The following is a 20,927-nucleotide window of genomic DNA, read 5'->3' as shown; positions in this document are numbered from 1 at the left end:
CTATAGCCCTTAATAGCTAAAGCACACCATGAATCTCTGAGGGAGGGGGTGTACTCCGTCTTCTAATGCTGCTCTAACAAACTACCCTAAACTTAGCAGCTTAAAACATCACAAATTTATTACTTTGCAATTTGCTGAGTCAGAAATTAGACTCGAGTTTCACACTAAACAAGGTGTTGGCAGGACTTTGTTTCTGGAAGCCCTTCAGGAGAATTTGTTTCTTTTTTTCCCAGTTTTTAGAGACATTCATGGGTATTCCTTAGCTTGTGGCCCCCATCCTCCATCTTCAAAGCCAACAGCATGGCATCTCTCTGACCCAGTGCCTGTCATCACATCTCTTTCCCTGACCACAGTCAGGAAAATCTCTCTGCTTTGAAGGGCTCATGTAATTATATGAGGCCCATGCACATAAACTGTCTCAGGGTCCTGAACCTTAATCACATCTGCTAAGTTTCTTTTGTCATGTAAGTTGACATATTCACAGGTTCCGTGGATTAGGAATGCACGTCTTTGGGGGCCATCATTCTGCCTGCCACAGGGAGTGCTAAAATATGTTGGCATCTCTAAACTTATTTGACCATAAACCTTTTCATACATCTTTCAGAACAGATTTTGGGCTCTTTGTGTTTTAACAGTAGGTCCCAGGAGAAGAAAATTCATAACGGAATAAATCTTAATGGTGGAATTTCAGGTACAGTGGGAACTGGTAGCAGTTGGGGACTAGCAAGCCTCTCATTTTCACCCATTTATATGCAAAGCCATACCTATGTGCATCAGTGGCTGTTAGAGGGATTTAGGTGTCAGAAAATCTATGATCTCTTGCTTGGTCTTGTGAAGATGTGTGTGTTCTTGATTGTCAAAGGCTGATTTTCCCCAACTTTGCCTTCATGGGTTATGCAAAGTCCTACTACAGCAGGCTAAACGCTACAAAGATGAAAACCTCTGGGTCTCCAGGGAACCCTTGGAGGAACTGCTTGTTTACTGTGCAACCACGGGAGGAGAGGGGGACTATCTGGGGGTGGGAGGAAGGTCAAGAGAGACCGAATGAGGGTGTGTGTGTTCAGGGCCTGAAGGAGACCACATCTGGCAAAGCAGCATCACCAAGCTGGCCTTTACCCCAGCAACAGATCAGCCAATCAGAGCAGCAGCTGAGTCTTTTATTTACCAGTGATGAGGTAGAAGAACCAATGAGAAGGAGGCATAATAATCCAAACCATCTTGTGTTGCCAGGAGGAAGGGAGGTGAAGGGTGAAAAGATGCATTAGCCCCAAGGCTGGAGGCTACTGGCTGCTGCCTAGTTGCATCTCACAGTAGCTGTTATTACAGGGTATTAGGGAATCTCCTAGGAGCTGGGTCTCTCCAGTTCCATGGAAACTTCTTTCTGAACTCTGTTTTTGCTTTTCTGCAGAACCACCCTACTTTTCATGGGTCTTCCCAAATCATTGGAAATTGCCTGACCCAGAATTTCCACACTGATAGGTGTAAAAAATATACATACTGAACAAGAAGATACCAGTTATCAACTTTTCTGCATCTGGCAGAAAAGGACCAAAAGGTCAGAATGGACCACAAGCTGAGAACAGAAGCAGTCATATGGCAGGGCTGTTAAGATACAAGTTAAGATGTAGAGCTAAATAAGCTATGTTGCTAATAAGAAGTACAAAATTAGGCTGTTTTGCCCTGGAATTAGCCAGACCAGAGTTTTGTGCTCCAGGAAGGTCTTGGAGAATCTAGAGTGTTCCCAAGTATTCATCATTGTGCTCAATTTGCACATGAGCTGATTCAACCTCAAGGAAGTAAAGTGTCGATGAGAGTCAGCTATTAAGGAAGAACAGAGTAGGATCTGAATGCTGCCAGCTTCTTACTTCAAGCCCAGTACTCTGGGCGCCACAAACCTAAGCTCTAAATTAAGGGATTCAACCTTAATTTATGTTTAATTCATTCAACCCAAGTTTATGTTTAATAAACGTCAGCTTCTTGGTACCAAATTCTGGGGGAGGAAACCAGCATCATACGGAGTGGGAGCCTCCACTTACCCTAACATGTTAGATATTTCCAAAAAACTATGGGTGGGGCCCCTGGCAGGCAATTTTCCGTGCTTTTGAGGAAGAAGAACGGTGGAACCGCAGACTTGGGGAGAACTGGAATGGGGAGGGCCACTTAATATCTGTCTTGAGCAGCGACCCTTCCTTGGCCTGGCCCCTAGGACCCCTGGCCTTGTAGAGAGAGGGATGGTAGGCAGAGGCTGTAGAAGTTGGCACTGTGTGATGCTGGGCTCCACCAGCACTGTCTTCATGCCCAGGTGCCAAGGGTACAGCCCAGCTCCAGCATCTCAAGTTCTGGCCATTCTGAGAGCACTGGGAGGCCACTCCTGGACCCGGACATCAGCACCCTCACAGCAGGATGCAGCAGAGGTGGGATACCCTCCAGTGGCCTCAGAGGTAGAGGCCATCAGCCAGGAAGCTAGAGCAGGAAAGGAAGAGCATGGCAGAGACTGGGTGGTGACAGTGGTGAATGGACTGGTTTGTGAGCACCAGAGCTCTGGAAAACACCCAGATGACCTGGGGGAGGCTTTGAAAGGGAGGCTGATTCAGGGCTGCATGTATAGTTGTTCAAATTATGCCACACCCAAGAGTGCCCCGCCAGAGGCATGAAATGGAGACACTTTTTCCTGCTTCATTCACTCAGAGTAGGCACTTTAAAAAATTCATCTGCCCAGAGGGGCCTCCTTTTCCTAATTCACACAAAGCACTGTGTGTGCTAACCATGACCCTGGGCCTGGAGGTCCTATGGAAGAGCCAGTGGAATTTTCATTACTCATGTTCATGTGGCTCCATAACATTGAGGCTTGAGGAATGAGTTACGTGCTGGTCTGTCCTTATTCGAGGAGGTATTGATGCCACGACAGGGAGACAACAACTGGGATGGCACTTGGCAGAGCCAACCAATATGGGAAACTGACAGGAAGATGGAGTGTGTAGGCATGGGTACCCCACCTCCCATTGCTTGTCCACCTGGCAAGCTTCCTGCCTCCCTCTCTCAGATGTTGCCTCCTGGGGCCTGGTGCAGACCGTGGAAAGTTTGCTTCTGACATTCTGAGGGGCCCAGCTGTGGGAGATATTCTGCGGATCTGGGCTATGCGCTGCTTTTCCAAGAAATGGTCAGAAGTCAGAGGCCCCCAGGCTGAGACAGGGTGAGATGAGTGGAAACAACTTAGTTTGGCTGAAAGTGGGAGCCAAGCATGGAAATGTTTGGACTGTACAGTGAGAAGTGGCCATGGCTAGATATGAGGTGATTCAGAGAGTTAAGTGAGGTGACAAACTATCTGGCCTCTGCCCCCACCTCCACCTTTTCCCCTGAAGGCTGTCCTTTTTTGGTCCTTGCTTGGAGGTGTGGGTCCTCTCAGGACCGGTCAACATTCTTCCTTTCTTAAAACAATTCTGAGACTGAGGGCCAGTGGGAAACCTGAATTTGGGCCACTTCTAGAGGAACGTTAGAGGAACTCTTCACATTTCAGAATCCCAGGCTCACTCCTGGGCTTGAACATGCCAGTGATAAGAACCCCAGGCTCTTGAGCCAGATCAAAAACCACACAAGCTTCCTTGCTCCACAGAGGTCTTCAGGACGTGTTGCCTCTGGGAAGTTTCAATGTCTTTCTTGCAACACAGGCTCCCAAACTGAAGGAGGGAGAAGAGAATCCAGGGACAGGCAGAGTTAGAAAAACATCATCTCTTAACAGCTAAAGACAAAAGTGACAGCTAAAGACAATCTGATCCTGTTTCTGATTTTCTAACCAGCCCCTTTGTAAGGAGTTAGAGAAGGCAGTGGGCATGCCAAGAAAAGTGGCAGGGACGTTTGCCAGCTGTGGTCCTTGTGATTTCACCAGGGGAGCTGTGATATTCGAAAGGCTGGCTTCTGCTAATTGCGAGACGTGTGTCTGGAACAGACAGACCCTGGGCATGTACTACCTATGGCGGCTGTCATGGGGAAGACCCCGCCTCACAGTCAGGTATGAGAGAGGCTCAGGCCCCCCATCTGTGGGCGGCAGTTTCTTCCGTAACTGCCAACAGATATTGGACCTGCTGGCTCCTCCGAGCAGCCAAAGGCTCTGCGTTCCTGTGTGTCCCTCATTGGAGTGTAAGAGCCATGAGGCAGGGTGTGGCAGTTCTGGCTCTTCATTGAATTCCCAGGACCTGGCCCGAGGCAGGTGCTCAATCAACACCGGTTAACTGACTGACTGACAGAAGCGAACAAACGAGAAGAGCTTTTTTTTGTTTGTATGTTTGTTTGTTTTAACATCTTTATTGGAGTAAAATTGCTTTACAATGGTGTGTTAGTTTCTGCTGTATAACAAGGTGAATCAGCTATACATATACATATATCCCCATATCTCCTCCCTCTTGCGTCTCCCTCCCACCCTCCGTATCCCACCCCTCTAGGTGGTCACAAAGCACGGAGCTGATCTCCCTGTGCTATGCGGCTGCTTCCCACTAGCTATCTATTTTACATTTGGTGGCGTATATATGTCCATGCCACTCTCTCACTTCCTCTCAGCTTACCCTTCCCCCTCCCCGCGTCCTCAAGTCCATTCTCTACTTCTGCGGCATGACCTTGGTAGACCGAGTACTCCAGGATGTCCTTCATTCACTCAACAAACACTTTATAAATATTTCCTGTCAGGTGCTGTACCTGACAGGTATAGACACATTTTCATATAAATATGAAAAATAGCACAAGTCCTATGCTTGAAAAAACAATCTATAACATGGCAGCCTATGAGCTAAAACCCGGCGTGTGCCTAGAGTTAGGGGAACCCAAAAGAGGATGCAGTTCCTTCCTCTGCTTGGGGGCTGGGAGATGGGGAGGTCAGAAAGAACTCCCCGAGAGGGGTGTTGGAAAATGAGTAGGAGATACTGGAAGGAGAGGAAGTGCCTTCTAGGCAGAAGGAACAGCACAGCTAACGTGCTTCCCTAAGAAAGAGAGAGTGTGGGGGTGTCTGGGGGGCCCGCAGGTAGTCATAATGGCACGAGCTTAGGAGGGGTGTGCAGACCTGGCTGAGGATGCCCCCACTCACTGCACCTGGCAAACGGCAAGGTTGGAGGGCAAACCCAGCCCTTTCTGCTCCAGTCTAGGGCAGGCATCCAGCTGCGGTCTGGAAGCTGGATCTCTTCCACAGAGCTCTCAGGTTTCCCACCTACTGAGCCGCCTATTCCTCCCGGCTCTGGGAAGGGCCTGAGGATCCCTCTCCCCCATCCCAGGTGAGAAGGGGGCAGGGCAGGGCACAGAATGGGCACCTCGCCCACCTGGATGCATTCCCTTCCTCACCTCAGACAGCTCAGACGGGCCTTTCGGATGCCCACCTGTTGTCATTTATTTGCTTTATCTCGACTAGGCCACTGAGGCTGCCAGGACCAGGGGGGACTGCCCCAGCTGGTCTGACTGGTTGGGCTGCAGTCGCAGCTCTGTCTCTTGCAGAGAGCTTCTGTGTCTCCCCTGCTCCCCTCCTCTGCTCCGCCCCCCCAGCTCTGCCGTGTTCCCATTGGCTGGGGTGGCTTCTCCAGGGCCAGCGCTCCTCAGCTGGTACCCTCCACCCCTTGGGGATGTGGTGAAAAGCACTGCGATGTTTTAACTTCTGCATCTTTCCTTGCCCCCTGGACCCATCTGTAGACTGAGGTAGGCCGCAGTCAGGCAAACTGTCCACAGTGCAAGAAACACTCCCCTCCAGGGGTTTGTACCCTGAGGTGGTTCTGCTCCTCAGAGGGCATCTGGAGGGTGAGGGTAGCTCTGATTGCCTTGGAGACCAAGGAGCACTGTGTGGGCATTTAATGGGGATGGGGCAGGGATGCCCTGTAAAGCAGGGGACAACCCAACAGAACAATGGATTGTCCCCCCCAAAAGGCAGTAACTTCCCTTGTTGGGAGACACCGCATCGGGGCCCACCATATTCACAGGGTGCAGTTTGTGTAATCTCTGCAGCAGGGCTCCTCACACTTCACAGCACATGAATCACCTGCGGATCTTGTTACAATGCAGATTCTGACTCAGTAGGCCTGGGTCGGGGCCTGAGAATCTGTATTTCATATGAGCTCCCGGGTGTTTTTCACGCTGCTGGTTCAAGACCACACTTTTCAAAGCAAGGCTTTACAGCACAAATGTGCATGTCTTTTCTTTTAAGGGGGGCATTTTATCTGCAGAATTTGTTGAACTGGATATTGCTAAATGTTTGTTTAGATTAGTGGTTTTCAATGGGGAGTGATTTTTGCCTCCTCCCTGAGGGGACATTTTTGACTGTCACAACTAGAGGAGCGTGGTCACAGGTGCTACTGGCATCTAGTGGGTGGAGGCCAGGTATACTGCTGAACATCCAACAGTGGACAGGACAGTTCTGCACAACAAAGAATGATCCAGCCCAAAATGTCAGTATTGCCAAGGCTGAGAAACCCTGGCTTAGATAAAATGTTAAAACAATGGGAAATATATTTGTGGGTGATCTGACTTCATAGCAAGTTGGTGACTCCAGCCACGATGCTGTGAATACGTGTCATCCACTGAGTCTGGGGCCCCTCTGAGCATAAGCACATCCAGCCAGTTGGAAATCAGAAGCACTGAGTTGTGGTCCTGGTGAGTAAATTCTGGTAGTAGGTGTAATAATTCATCAGCCTTGGAGAGCCAATTTTTATTTTTTTAAATAAATTTATTTATTTTATTATTTATTTTTATTTTTGGCTGCGTTGGGTCTTCATTGTTGCGTGCGGGCTTTCTCTGGTTGCGGTGAGCGGGGGCTACTCTTCATTGCAGTGCGTGGGCTTCTCACTGCGGTGGCTTCTCTTGTTGCGGAGCACGGGCTCTAGGCGCGTGGGCTTCAGTAGTTGTGGTGCCGGGCTTAGTTGCTCTGTGGCAGAGAGCAACTAAGGGGATCTTCCCGGACCAGGGCTCGAACTCCTGTCCCCTGCATTGGCAGGCGGATTCTTAACCACTGCGCCACCAGGGAAGCCCTGGAGAGCAAATTTTTAAAAAAATCTATGGAGGGTAGTGGGTGGTGGGGAGAGGGATAGGATGAAGGAGGAGCACATATGTGGAGGTGGCTGTGGTCCATAGTTTACTTCTAGCACTGGGTGTTCATGGGTGTTTTTTATATTATTTTGAAATAAACAATTTATTAAACAGAAATTTATTAAACAGAAATAAACACAAAGGTGGGCCACGCCTGGATCGGTGAAGAAAGAGAGCTATAGACAAAGGATTGTGATCAATCCAATGTACCTGGGGTTAAAAAAAGAAGGTGAACTTGCAGGGTCAGTGACTAATAATAAAGTGATACCATTATATTCATGGCAAAAATATCTGCGACGGGGAGAGAATGTGACAGGTTAAGCAAAAAGACAAAAGTAGACACCCTGGGAAGATGCCGCTTGCCTTGGATCTGACTCTTTCCCTGCACTGGCAGAGCGGAGGGGGGTCTGGAAGGCGCGGGAGACAGACTCTTTCCTCTTCTGCTCAGTTTTAGCCATGCAAGGACTGTCCCGTGGGGTATCACAGTGGCAGGTCAATGCCTCCAGGCCACATCCTGACAACCTGCTGCCCAGAGGTGCCTTCCATCAGGTGCCCTGGTCTGCCCTCCGGGAGCAAGGTATCCGCCCCTGCCCCAACCCGACTCTGAGATCCACAGCCTGGCTGGTCATGCTCAGCTATTCTGCTAGACAGACATAGGCAGCTGATGGTGTTTTCTCTGGCAACTTTCTGTGCCCCACAATTCCCCAGTGTCTTTATGTCCCCTGTGTTCCAGTTACCCAGACTCCTAGCTTCCTTTCTATTTCTTGCAGAATCTCAATTAGTCCCAGAATACACAGTTCACCTTGCTTCAGACTTTCTTTCCTATCCACGTCAACACTGACCTCTCCTTTGCCCCCTCCCTCCAGACACCTCTCTCTGAGGCCCGCTGTTTGTAAACACCAGAGAATTTTCCTCAGTGATGCTGATGGATTTTTTATTATGATAACCTCCCCATGTGGTTGTATGCACATTTTAACAGGAGATATCTGAATAGCTAACACCTCAATCCAAAGAAACAACTCCAAAAGTGGGAGTTCTTTGGTCTGTGATGGGAATTAAAAATCACCGAGTGTCAGAATGAGAAGAGGTCTTGGAGATCTTCTAGTGCAACTCTCTCAACTGACGGACGAGGGAACCAAGGTTCAGAGAAGTTATTTGCTAGGTCACACAGTATAATGGGGGCAAAAGTGAGAGCACAACCCAACTCGCATTCCTTTATTCAGTCACTCGCTTAGTCACTCAGTCAGCAAATCCTTATTGAGCGTTTGCTACTACATGCCAGGCACCAACTGCGCGATGGGGTCACAAATAAGATTCGATCCCTGTCCCAAGTCACGCCGAGCCTAGCAGGTGACGACAGCCTAGGGGGAAAGAAAATTGCAATACAGTGGGGTCAATGATTCAGCAGAAGTATCATATTCGGCTTGGACACCTGGAGGAGGGAGAGAGTAATTCTGAGGAAGACTTGGCAGGGCAATCTTCTGACCTTGTCTAGGGTTTCTCTCCATAACTCTCACCAAAGGGGGGACCTGGACAACAGAGAGAAACTTGGAGCTACTCCACGGTGACCAGAGAAATGATTGTCTAAAATAATAGTATTGATGTGTAGTGAAAGGGGGCACTTTTAATAATTATGCTTGGGTAGCTGTTGTATATTATGTGTTGAGATTGTCCTAGGCAAACCCGGACACAAGGCCTTCCTAACTCTGGGGTGGTACCCATTGGACCCCACTCCTGCCGGCCCTCCATCATGCTGGGGAATTGCAGTCTAGGATAACTTCTACCGTTCTCAGCAGCCAAGTGGTTCTGCTTCTTGAGATTGAATCACCAGGCACACAGTCCTCCCTACTGGCCTCTGAGGATGGCCCAAAAGCTGATAAACCAATCCTTCTCGCCCCTCACCTTCCACCCCAGGCAGAGGATTTGTCTCTCTTCTCTTTGTCCCTCATACCTTGCCGAGGGGGTACAGGGAGGATTCTATGAGGACTGTGGAGCTGTCCTTGTTCAGGATCTCAGCTCCAGGGAAAGGGAAGCACTGTGGGCTCTTCCAGAGGACCCTGGGCCTGGGTTTGAGCCTGGTGTTTTCATACCTTAAAGGGAAGGTGTTTGGATCCTCTACAGCCTTGCTAATCAAAGTGTGGTTTACATTGTAATTAGATCTCCAGGTGATTCAGTAAGGTTTGAGCACACTGTCCTAGGCATTCAGCATAACACTCTGTAAATGTTGGCTTGAGCCAGGAAGTGGGTATACAGTATGGATGGTTAGAGGCAATGCACTTTTGAAATGACATGCTTTGTGAGTCTGTTTTACTGTCCCCATTAAACCGTAAGCTCTTCAGGGTAGGGATTATGTAGATTTCACACATTCTTCCCCAGCTCATATTCCATTGCCATTGCCCAGGAAGGACAGAGCCTGGTGTGTTGCCTTGGGAACCTGTTTGTTTCCAGTCGCCTCCTCTTCTGCCTCTGATGAGTAGATGCCAGCAGAGGAGGAGAGAGATCAGGTGATACGGAGGGTTAGCAGCCACCAGCGGTAGGGGGACCTGGGCACAGAGAGAGTGTTTATGATAATAACTTATGGCAATGGTAGCTCTTTCTCCTCCCCTTCCTAGCCCCTGTCCATCAGCTGCCTTCTCCTCTTGCACCTTCCAGCCCTCCTGGCTGCATGGTCAAGTCCTCAGGGACACCTGGAGCCCCTTATTACACATTCTACATCAGCTGTGAATTTTTAGTAATAGAAAGGGCCATGATAAGGCATCTGGTGCCTGGTTTTGTTACTGCTCACGACAAGCTGCAGTGTTTGGGCAATGCCCTTTCAGAGGTCTCAGGCGTTAGGCTCAAGCCAGGGAAGAGTGAGCATATCCCAGATCTGGCACTCCATGGATAGCCATCAATCGTCTTTAAACAAACAATCGTCTTTTTAGATAAATTAAAATAATTTTTATATTTACCCACATATTTACCATTTCCAGTGCTCTTCATTCCTTTTGGTAGATCTAAGCTTCCCACTCATACCATTTCTTTTCAGCCTGAAGAACTTCCTTTAGTATTTCTTGGAGTGCAGGTCTGCTGGCAAGGACTTCTCTCAGCTGCTGCTTATCTGAAAATGTCTTTATTTCTTTTTCACTTTTAGAAGCTATTTTTCTTGTGCTTCTAAAAGTGAAAAAGAAATAATTCTAGATTTTCTATTTTTTTTTTTCCAATATGTCATTCCACTGTCTCTTGGCTTGCATTATTTGTAAAGAGAAGTTAGTCATCATTCTTATCATTATAATATTCCTTTTTTTCTCTAACTGGTTTTTATCTTTGGTTTTCAACAATTTGACTATGACGTTCCTATGTGTATTTTATCCTACTTGGGATTTGATGAGCTTTTTGAATCTGTAGGTTGCTGCTTTTCATCAAATTTGTATTTTGGGGGCTATTATTTCTTTTTCTTTTTTTAAAAAAATAAAGTTATTTATTTATTTTTGGCTGTGTTGGGTCTTTGCTGCCGTGTGGGCTTTCTCTAGTTGCAGCAAGTGGGGGCTACTCTTCGTTGCAGTGTGCAGGCTTCTCATTGTGGTGGCTTCTCTTGTTGCGGAGCATGGGCTCTAGGCACACGGGCTTCAGTAGTTATGGCACGTAGGCTCAGTAGATGTGGCTCGTGGGCTCTAGAGTGCAGGCTCAGTAGTTGTGGCACACAGGCTTAGTTGCTCTGTGGCATGTGGGATCTTCCCGGACCAGGGCTTGAACCCACGTCCCCTGCATTGGCAGGCAGATTCTTAACCACTGTGCCACCAGGGAAGTCCCTGGTTATTATGTCTTCAGAAATATTGTTGAAACTATTTGTCCTCCTCTCTTTTCTGGGACACCAATTACAGATGTTAGAGTACTAGATGTTATCCTATAGGTCATTGATACTCTGTTCACTAATTTTTTTCTCCCTTTGTTTCAATTTAGATTAATTTTGATAATTTCACCTTCAGGTTTGTTGATATTTTGTTCTCTAGTGTCCAATATGCTATTAAGCCAATCCAATGAATTTTTTTAAAATTTATTTTTGTAATTTTTATTTTTGGCTGCATTGGGTCTTTGTTGCTGTGCACGGGCTTTCTCTGGTTGCAGTGAGAGGGGGCTACACTTCGTTGCGGTGTGCGGGCTTCTCATTGCAGTGGCTTCTCTTGTTGTGGAGCACGGACTCTAGGCGCACGGGCTTCAGTAGTTGTGGCACGTGAGCTCTAGAGCTCAGGCTCAGTAGTTGTGGCGCACAGAGCTTAGTTGCTCTGTGGCATGTGGGATCTTCCCAGACCAGGGATCGAACCTGTGTCCCCTGCATTGTCAGGCAGATTCTTAACCACTGCGCCACCAGGGAAGCCCCCAATTCAATGAATTTTTGATATCATATATCATATTTTTCAGTTCTAGAACTTCTGTTATTTTTTTTTTAATTAATTAATTTATTCATTTATTTTTGGCTGTGTTGGGTCTTCGTTTCTGTGTGAGGGCTTTCTCTAGTTGTGGCAAGCGGGGGCCACTCTTCATCGCGGTGCGCGGGCCTCTCACTATCATGGCCTCTCTTGTTGCAGAGCACAGGCTCCAGATGCGCAGGCTCAGTAGTTGTGGCTCACGGGCCTAGTTGCTCTGCGGCATGTGGGATCTTCCCAAACCAGGGCTCGAACCCGTGCCCCCTGCATTGGCAGGCAGATTCTCAACCACTGCGCCACCAGGGAAGCCCTACATTTCTCTCTTGAAATAACCCTTCTATCCACCCATTACAGTCATCTTTTCCTGTGAACACTTTCACATATTTATAATAATTGTTTTAAAGCTCTTATCTGCTAACTCCAATAACTGGATCATCTGTGGATCTGCTTCTCTTGATTATGTGTCACATGTTTCTGCTTCTTTAATCACTTCATGTTTTTTTAAAATATAGTATTCCAGAAATTTTGTATAAAAGAACACTACAGGCTAATATATATATATATCTGTGTGTGTGTGTGTGTGTGTGTGTGTGTGTGTGTGTGTATTTCTCAGAAAGTGCGCAATACTCTTCTTCTGTCTACTGTTTGGGCTGAGAAGCAGACCATTCAGATTTCTTCTAGGGTAGAATTGAGCTGGGGTTGAACTGCTTTTTAATTATATTGCATTCTAATTAGTTCTGATTAGCCCAGCCCCCAAACTTCTGCCTCATTTTTATGTGTTAGTATTTGAGGTGAGAGTGGGTAGGCTACAGTTTCAGATATTTTTGAATCATCTTTGGACTCAACTCTGGCAGGACCCTGGAATCTAAGCACTGTGAAAATGTGCAGGGCTATGCTATTCTCTCCAGTGCCTCATCTGCTGCCACTTTTGTGGCAAAATTCAGGAGGGGTGTGTGTGTGGGGGGTGTGTTTGTGGAGAATTACTAGGCCAAATGATCTGGTTTTACACTGGGGCTCTTCCAGATTCCAATATGTCATGCCAGCCCACGATACAGCTCAGCTGATTTCTTCTCATCCCTACAAAGTCTCTGTCTATGGCTTGCTCCTCCACATGATTGTAGCCAAACTGGGTACACCCCCAGGTAAGTGAGCTACTGTGACTTTCTGCACATTTGTGAAAGACTTGTTTCCTCCTGGAATTCAATTCATCGAGGCTTCCATGCATCCACTGCTCTTTACTAGCCCAGTAGAAAAGTATGATTTTAATTTTGTCTGTGTTTTCTTGTTGGGACCATGGTAAGCAAAAGCTTTCCATATCTTTCTACATCCTAACTGGAAGTGGAACTCTCCTAGATGTTAGAGGAACAGCAAGAAGATCAACATGACTGGAACAGAATGAAAGAGTAGAGGAGGAGGAGAGGAAGTCTGAGAGGTAACCAGGAGTCAGTCTGTGCTCAACTTTGTAGGCCATTGGAAAGACTGGCTTTTACCCTGAGTGAGATGGGAAGCAATTGGATGGTTTTGAGCAGAGCATGACACAATCTGGTATGGGTTTTAACAGGATCCACTCTGGATGCTGGGATGAGAACAGACTATAAGGGGCAAGAGAAGCACTAGGGAGGCTAGTTATTGCAACAGTTCATGCAAAGGATATTGGTGGCTTGGAATAGTGGTAAGATGGTGAGAAGTGTTAAAATCTGAATACATTTTGAAGGCAGAGCCAACAGGGTTTACTGACAGATTACATGTGAAGTAAGAGGAGCTGATGACTCCAGAGTGTTAGCCTGAGTGACCAGAAGGATGAAGTTGCTGGTTGCCATGGGGAAGTTTGAAGAAGAGCAGGTTTGTTGGAAGTATCTTCAACCATCTAAGTACAGATGTTGAGGAGGCCCTTGATCTGCAGTTCAGGGAAGAGAAAAGGGCTGGGTTTATACACTTTTTTTTTCATAAGTGAGTGTGTGAATGCAATAAATCCCATCAGTCTGGTTTAACATATTAGTAGCTAACATTTATTGTTTACTCTGCCAGGCATTGTACTATGTTCTTACAAATGTTAACTTATTCAGTCCTCACAACAACCCTAAGAGTTAAGTTCTATTATTATTATCCACGAAAGGGAGGTATGTTAGTTTGCTAGGGGTGCCATAACAAAATGCCAGAGACTGAGTGGCTTAAACAACAGAAATTTATTTTCTCCCAGTTTTGGAGGCTGTAAGTCCACGATTAAGGTGTCAGTCAGGCAGTTTGCTTTCTCCTGAGGGCTCTCTCCTTGGTTTGCAGATGGCCCTTCCTCTACAGGCATGCTTCCGCAGGGTCTTCTGTGTGTCCTACTCTCCTCTTTTTACAAGGATGCCAGTCAGATTGGATTAGGGTCCACTCATATGACCTTATTTTAACTTAATTACCTTCTTCCAAATATAGTCCCATTCTGAGGTGCTGGGAGTAAGAGCTTCAACATATGAATTTTGGGGTAGAAACAATTCAATCCATAAAGGAGGTATAGAGAGATCACACAAAGTTCACAAGGTCACACAGCTAGTAAATGGTAAAATTAGGATTTGAATTCAGCAGGTCTCAGTCACAGCCTACTTTCTTCACATAGTCTATATAGTCTCCTAGTAATGATACTCACATCTTGGTATAGTTTCTTCTCCACCTGTAATAGCTTTTCATACATGTTTACAATCCCTTATCTGAACACTTGGGGCCAGACAATATGGTGCATGTGCCATGTGTTTTGTTACCACCTCCGGCAGGGTCTGGGCCAGAACTCCATTAGCAAATGCTTTGCTAATTTGGCAGAAAAAAATGTAGTATTAATCACCCTAAGTGGGATAGGAATTATGAATAGTTTCACACCATTTTAATAGGCTTTGATGCCAAATGATTCTTTGTTTGTTTAAGATTTTTGGAGCATTGGGCTTTCAGAATTTTGGATGAGGGATTGTGGACATGCACCTGGCATTCTCCTCACTGTGGCTGTAACTATCCTCCTTAGTAAGTTTTATACCCCACTTGCTGATTCTGCTTAATCGCTTATGAGGCACACTGCACTAAAGCAGTTTGTCCCATGATGACCAACTGAACACGTGAGGTGTGAAGCCCCTGTGGGAGAGGGGAGCGGAGGGAAGTAAAAAGGGAGGTTTCGGCCCATGGCTTTGGTCAAAGGAGGAAAAATCCCTTGGTCCTCGGGCGGAGGTTGTGGCTGAATTTTACCCCAGAGAAGCTAGAGCACCTCCTATAGGGGAGGCGACAGCTCCTTTTTCTAAGACTTTCTTCTAGCAACTGCTGCATCTTTTTTTTTTTTTTTAAGGTAGGAAAAGATATTTTTAATACATTAAGCACAAATATTCCACTGTTTTAAAATAGACTACAAATATTTATGCAAAGAAAAAGACTGGGAGAAATACATTATAATGTTAACTGCAACTGCTGCATCTTAACAGGACCTTCTGGATACTCCAAAAGAAGGATTCCAATTGTGGGATCTGCAGGCCTCAGAGAAGGCTGTGGGAACCCAGAGTTTTGGGGACACTTCTCACATCATTCCACATTGACAACTGCCATCTTGGTCTAAGTGTGGACAATCCTGTGAAGAGAGAAGGTAACTTTAGCAATGCCATGTGGGTTGCTCTGGCCTAAGGGTCATGCAGGATCTAGAGACCTTACACACGGTTGGGCTCTGACCACAGGAGACCAGGTAACTCAATGGCTTAAGGGCACAGAGCTCCTTGAGAGTGGAATATGAGGCCAGAGGTCAGACTTCCTCCTAACCCTGAGAGGCTCAGGCCCAGCTGTGGATGCTGCCGTACATGCTGTCCCCTCCCACTTCCTCCAGGCACTGCCAGACTTCTAGGGCAGAGTTCTGAGTGACGGCTCATTAGATGCAGAGAGCCAGTGGAAATCCAAACTTCAGAACAATCTGTCTGGCTTTGTCTGGAGCCAGGCTGGTCAGCAATGGCCAGAGAACAAAGGGCTCTGCAGAAGAAAACAGCATGAAACTTTAATGGTGTACTTTAAAGGCAGGTGTAATGGATCAGGGCCAAACTCCATCCCACCCCCCAAACCCCCCGGCTCCTAGGTTTGCTCCTCTGCTTGCCTTCCTGGAGATTTCCTTACAAGGCTCCATGTTGCTGGCATGCTCCTACATGTCGGTCCCACTGTAGGTGCTGTGCATATTCTCTTGGGGGTGTGGGCACTGCCAAAGGGATATGTGCCTGGCAGGTCCCCTCTTCCCAGACTGGGGAGCTCCCTGCAGCCTGAGGATCCAGTGGGGCTCAGGCCTGTCTTAACTCAGTGCTGTCAGGGGAGCCATGGCTTCCCCTGGATCTGGAGGGAGAAGAGGGGAGGGCAGATGGATCTGGATCTGGAGGGGGAAGAAGAGGGAAGTTAAGAGGGTAGAGAGGTCAAGGGAGAACACTAGGTCTCAGTGGCACTGGGCTTCTGGCCTCACTTCAGGGAGACCCCAGAGCAGTAGCTCTTTCTGGGCTGTAGCACTGTCCTGCCCTGCCCTGTGGTCATGCCACCTGCTTCACAAGCCAGCTTGTAATATTAGGGTTGATTGCAATCACCACTGGGCACCCGAATTAATTCACTGTGCACATTTGCTTAAAAGTGTATGCAAATGTATGCAAATAAGCACAACATCTGTGGCTATCCCAAGAGGCTTGGTGTTATTTTTGTTCAGGTTCCCTGGCTGGGAATGTGGGGTTCATGTGGGCTGGGGGCATTTAAAAGACGGGACTATTTCCTTTTTAAAACAGCCCATTTTCCCTCTACTTCCTTTTCTTCTTTCTTTTAGAAATTCAGCCCTAGACTCTGTGAGAGAATGGAGAAATGTGAACCCAAACCCAAAACTGAAAGCCTAGAAAAAAGCCCCAAGTCCTCATGGGAATAGGTACAGCTTGTAAGGCACTGTCTCCCCTGTGAAGAAATAGGGTCACAAGATTGTCATATTATTTTTTACAATAATCATTTTGGAATTAAAATAAAATTTTTGTTCTGCAGTTTGAGTTTCTAAATTATGTACTGAGAATGTAGGTTGTCACTGAAAGTGGATTAAACCACAAGTTTGCTGCAGCCCTAGCTGGAGAATTACCAGAGCGGTATTTAACACGGAAATCTTACCCTGTTTTTAACGAGTAGTATCTCTGAAAGACACAGACACTGAGTTGCAGAGACACTGGTGGTTCTGGGAGGTCACAGAGGAGATTCAGGCAGCTGACCTATCATACCCCTCCTGCTCCTTCCCTTTTCTGGGAAAGGGAAGGGAAACTAACATTTCCTGAGCATCCATGTAATCGGTACCAGGCTAAGGACGTGCACGTATGTCATCTCATTTTTTTTTTTTTTTTTTTTTTATGGCTGTGTTGGGTCTTCGTTTCCGTGCGAGGGCTTTCCCCAGTTGCGGCAAGCGGGGGCCACTCTTCATCGCGGTGCGCGGGCCTCTCACTATCGCGGCCTCTCTTGTTGCGGAGCACAGGCTCCAGACGCGCAGGCTCAGTAATTGTGGCTCACGGGCCCAGTTGCTCCGTGGCATGTGGGATCTTCCCAGACCAGGGCCCGTGTCCCCTGCATTGGCAGGCAGATTCTCAACCACTGTGCCACCAGGGAAGCCCTGTCATCTCATTTTTAATCGCCAGTTTTTATAAACAGATGAAGAAGCTAGGACACAAAAAAGTTAAGTAACTTATAAGGGGCACAGCAGGATTTCTTCGTATCTGAGATTCCAAACCACACCCTTCTTTCACTACTAGCTACTTCCCTAAAACAGCCTGTGGCAGAGGAAGCTTCTGCTTTACTGGCAGGAGACTGGTGGTTATTCTTGATAATTGCAGGCAAGGCTAAGGGCAAATATCTGCTGCTTCCAGAGGCCATATCTTGCACAACCACTTACATAGGATGACACGTGGGCTCTAGGCTACCCTGGCTTCCATTTCACTTCCATACTCGGCTGAGCTCCACACCAGGTTCTCTTTCTGTCTGAGAAGGAGTCTTGGACTTTGAAGGCACCAAAGATACACCAGGTCAGGCAGGGTGTGGCCAGCATACATGCAGGGAACAGGCTGCATCTTGGGACAGTCTGGATCAGGCTCCTCTGGTGCACGATTGGGGCTGATGAAGGATCTTTCTTGTTTCATGAGTAAGTTAAGGATTTGGGTGACATGAGACCCTCTGTGTTCAAGGCAGACCTAGTCCTCCAGAGGGAATTTAACACGAGTGATTACAAATGAACATCAGGGGACTTCCCTGGTGGTGCAGTGGTTAAGAATCTGCTGCCAATGCAGGGGACGTGCGTTCGATCCCTGGTCTGGGAAGATCCCACATGCCGCGGAGCAACTAAGCCTGTGCGCCACAACTATTGAGCCCGTGTGCCACAACTACTGAAGCCTGCATGCCTAGACCCTGTGCTCCGCAACAAGAGAAGCCACCACAATGAGAAGCCCGCGCACTGCTACAAAGAGTAACCCCCGCTCGCCGCAACTAGAGAAAGCCCGCACACAGCAACAAAGACCCAATGCAGCCATAAATAAATAAACAAACAAATAAATAAATATATATTTTTAAAAAATGAACATCAGGCTCGAGCTTTCAGTGTCTGTTCCCCAGGATGGCAGTCCACCTAAGGGGAGGGGAACAGACAGGATACATTGTTCCACACCCCCCAGCTCAAGCTCAGGTTAGGGAAGAGGCTCTGTTTTCTCTTGTTTTTCTCTTCTTGTAAGGCAGATTTGGGAGGAGGGGGCATAAGACAGAAAAGGGGTATTTTAGGGCCTCTTCCACAACCTGCATTAGTAAGTTTATTAATTTTAAAGGTTGAATCTTCGTCTCTTCTCCTTTTTAATGCAAGGCTCTATCTAGAGGTATAGTCCTAAACTCCAGATGTACATTTGAATAATCTGGGGAACCTGGGTTAGGTAATGGTTTCTTAGATATGACACCAAAAGCATAAGTGACATAAGAAAGAACAGACAAATTGAATTACATCAAAATTAAAAATGTTTTGTGCTGTAAATGACATCATCAAGGCAAGAAGTAAAAAGATAACTAATAGAACAGGAGAAAACACATGCAAATCTTATATCTGATAAGGGACTTGTATCCAAAATATATAAAGAATTCTTACAACTCAGCAAAAAAAGACACATAACCCAATTTAAAAATGGGCAAAAGATTTGAATAGACATTACTTTAAGGAACATATACAAATGGCCAATAAACCTATGAAAACATCCTTAACAGCATTAGTCATTACTTAAACGCAAATCAAATGCACAACGATTCTCCAAAAGATTAAACATAAAGTTACCACTCAACCCAGCAATTGCACTCCAGATGTACACTCAAAAGAATGGAAAACATGTATTCAAACAAAAACTTGTACGTGAATGTTCGTAATATCAAAAGGTGGAAACAACTCAAATGTCCATTAACCGATGAACAAATGAACAAAATGTGATCTATCCATGCAATGGAATATTATTCAGCCATCAAAAGGAATGAAGTACTGATACATGCTACAACATGGATGAATCTTGAAAAGATTATGTTAAGTGAAAGAAGCCAGTTACAAAAGACAACACAGTATATGATTCCATTTATATGAAATGTCCAGAATAGGCAAATCTATAGAGACAGAAAGTGGATTAGTGATTACTTGGTTATTTGGGCTGGGGAGTGACTGCTAATGGGTATGGGATTTCTTTTTGGGGTGATGAAAATGTTCTAAAAGTGTGAATATTTTAAAAACCATTAGATTGTACACTTTAAATGGATGAATTTTAGGGTAGGTGGATTATAACTCAATTATATCTCAATAAAGACTATAAGGGCAGGCAATGAGAAGGCAGGCAGGAAGTGTGTCTTATACCTCATGGCCTCTCTAACACTCCTCAGATAGTTTGAGGAACGTAGTACGTGCTCAATAAATACTCGATGTAAAGGAGATAGTTTCTTTGCAGAGACGAAGCAATAGTGATTCCAGTTAAACCTGTTGGGGACGTGTAGAAATAGGAAGAGACCCTCTCCCCACTGGCCCCGTTGCCAAAGAATCAAAAGAGATGAAATAAAACAAGGTCCCCAAAACATAAGACTAATTTTTAAAAAAAAAATCACATTTCAAAGATAATGACACAAACTTTATTTCAAGTACAAAGAAATGGAATACAGAAGCTCTCTGCCTACAGGGAATATTTGAACAATAAACATTTGAGCAAAAACTTCCTTCCTGCAGACAAGGAAACTGGTAAACTCCAGGAATGCTTTCGCAGGGACTGCATTCTAAACCCAAGATTGTTTTGTTCTCCTCCCCTTTGAGAGCTTACCTAATCCAAAGGCACAGTGAAGGTCATAGTCTATGACCCTGTCTTGGAGCTGAATTAAGCTGGGAAGTAGTTTCTCCCTAAAGTCAGTAAGAATTTATGCCAGGGGCTTTATATAGAGGTCAGTTTTGTTTATTTTATTGTGAGAGGGATCCGGGTTGAAAAAATGATTCTACTCTGAAGCATCTGGGAATTTTCCTCCAGTTGTGAAAACCAGGAATGACCCCGATACTTAGTTTCTTCATTACAAGTTACATAGTCTCAGATGATGCTTAGGAGTTTATGAAACCTGGAATAGGCTCCATAACCTGGACTGATCTGGGGGAAGAGTTGAGAGTCCTTGGGTTCCCCCTTCATTCCACAGAGGTTATCACATCTAGAACAGGTTTAATGCCCCTGAATCCTTAGGAGAGAGCCTGAAATGGTGCTATTGTTACCCAATTTCACGTTGCAGTTTGACATTTCTCTAAACAAAGTAAACCAGTATTGCTAATTTAAGGCTGGGCTGGTCCTAAAAGAACAACTTGATATTTATTCAAATCACTGATTTTGGTGTCCTAACCCCTGCCAAGAAGTAAGTCAGGTTTGTGGTACAAAGAGCATTGGGAGAGATCCTTATAGGGTCACTGGTTTAGCATAGCTATCTCTCTGGGTGAAGAGACAGTAATAACCTCACTCGTAGAGCTCTTTAAAATGTCACTCAGACTCAGGCAAACCACTTTCAAATGGGGATGATAACGTTAAAAGAAGCAACCTCTCGATTTTTCCATTCCTTCTCTGAGAGGCACCAGCATCTTCGAACTGGAGACATCTCAGTGGTCTACATGAGGACTTCGGATGGATGCAGCTTAGATATATGGTGAAGAGTATCTTGAAGTGAATAAACAGATTCATTTTCATTAATTTGTATTTCAACATTGCTGTATTTTCTGCTTCTTTGTCTTTAATGACCAGTTATGAACGTAATTAAATAATCCATGACTAAAAGTAAAACAACGTAAAGTAAAATAAAAATAAATTTTTAAAAAGCAGCACACAACCTCCACACGGGATGACTTCCACTAAAATGTTGAGCATTTTATGAGCCCATGAAGGGCTGACTGCTGTTGCTGTGGCCCAAGGCGAGGCCAGAGAGAGGTGACAAATG

This window comes from Eschrichtius robustus, chromosome 1, assembly GCF_028021215.1.
Source record: "Eschrichtius robustus isolate mEscRob2 chromosome 1, mEscRob2.pri, whole genome shotgun sequence".
NCBI lineage: Eukaryota > Metazoa > Chordata > Mammalia > Artiodactyla > Eschrichtiidae > Eschrichtius > Eschrichtius robustus.
The sequence above is the reverse complement of the archived record's forward strand: the minus strand, read 5'-3'. Positions refer to the sequence as shown.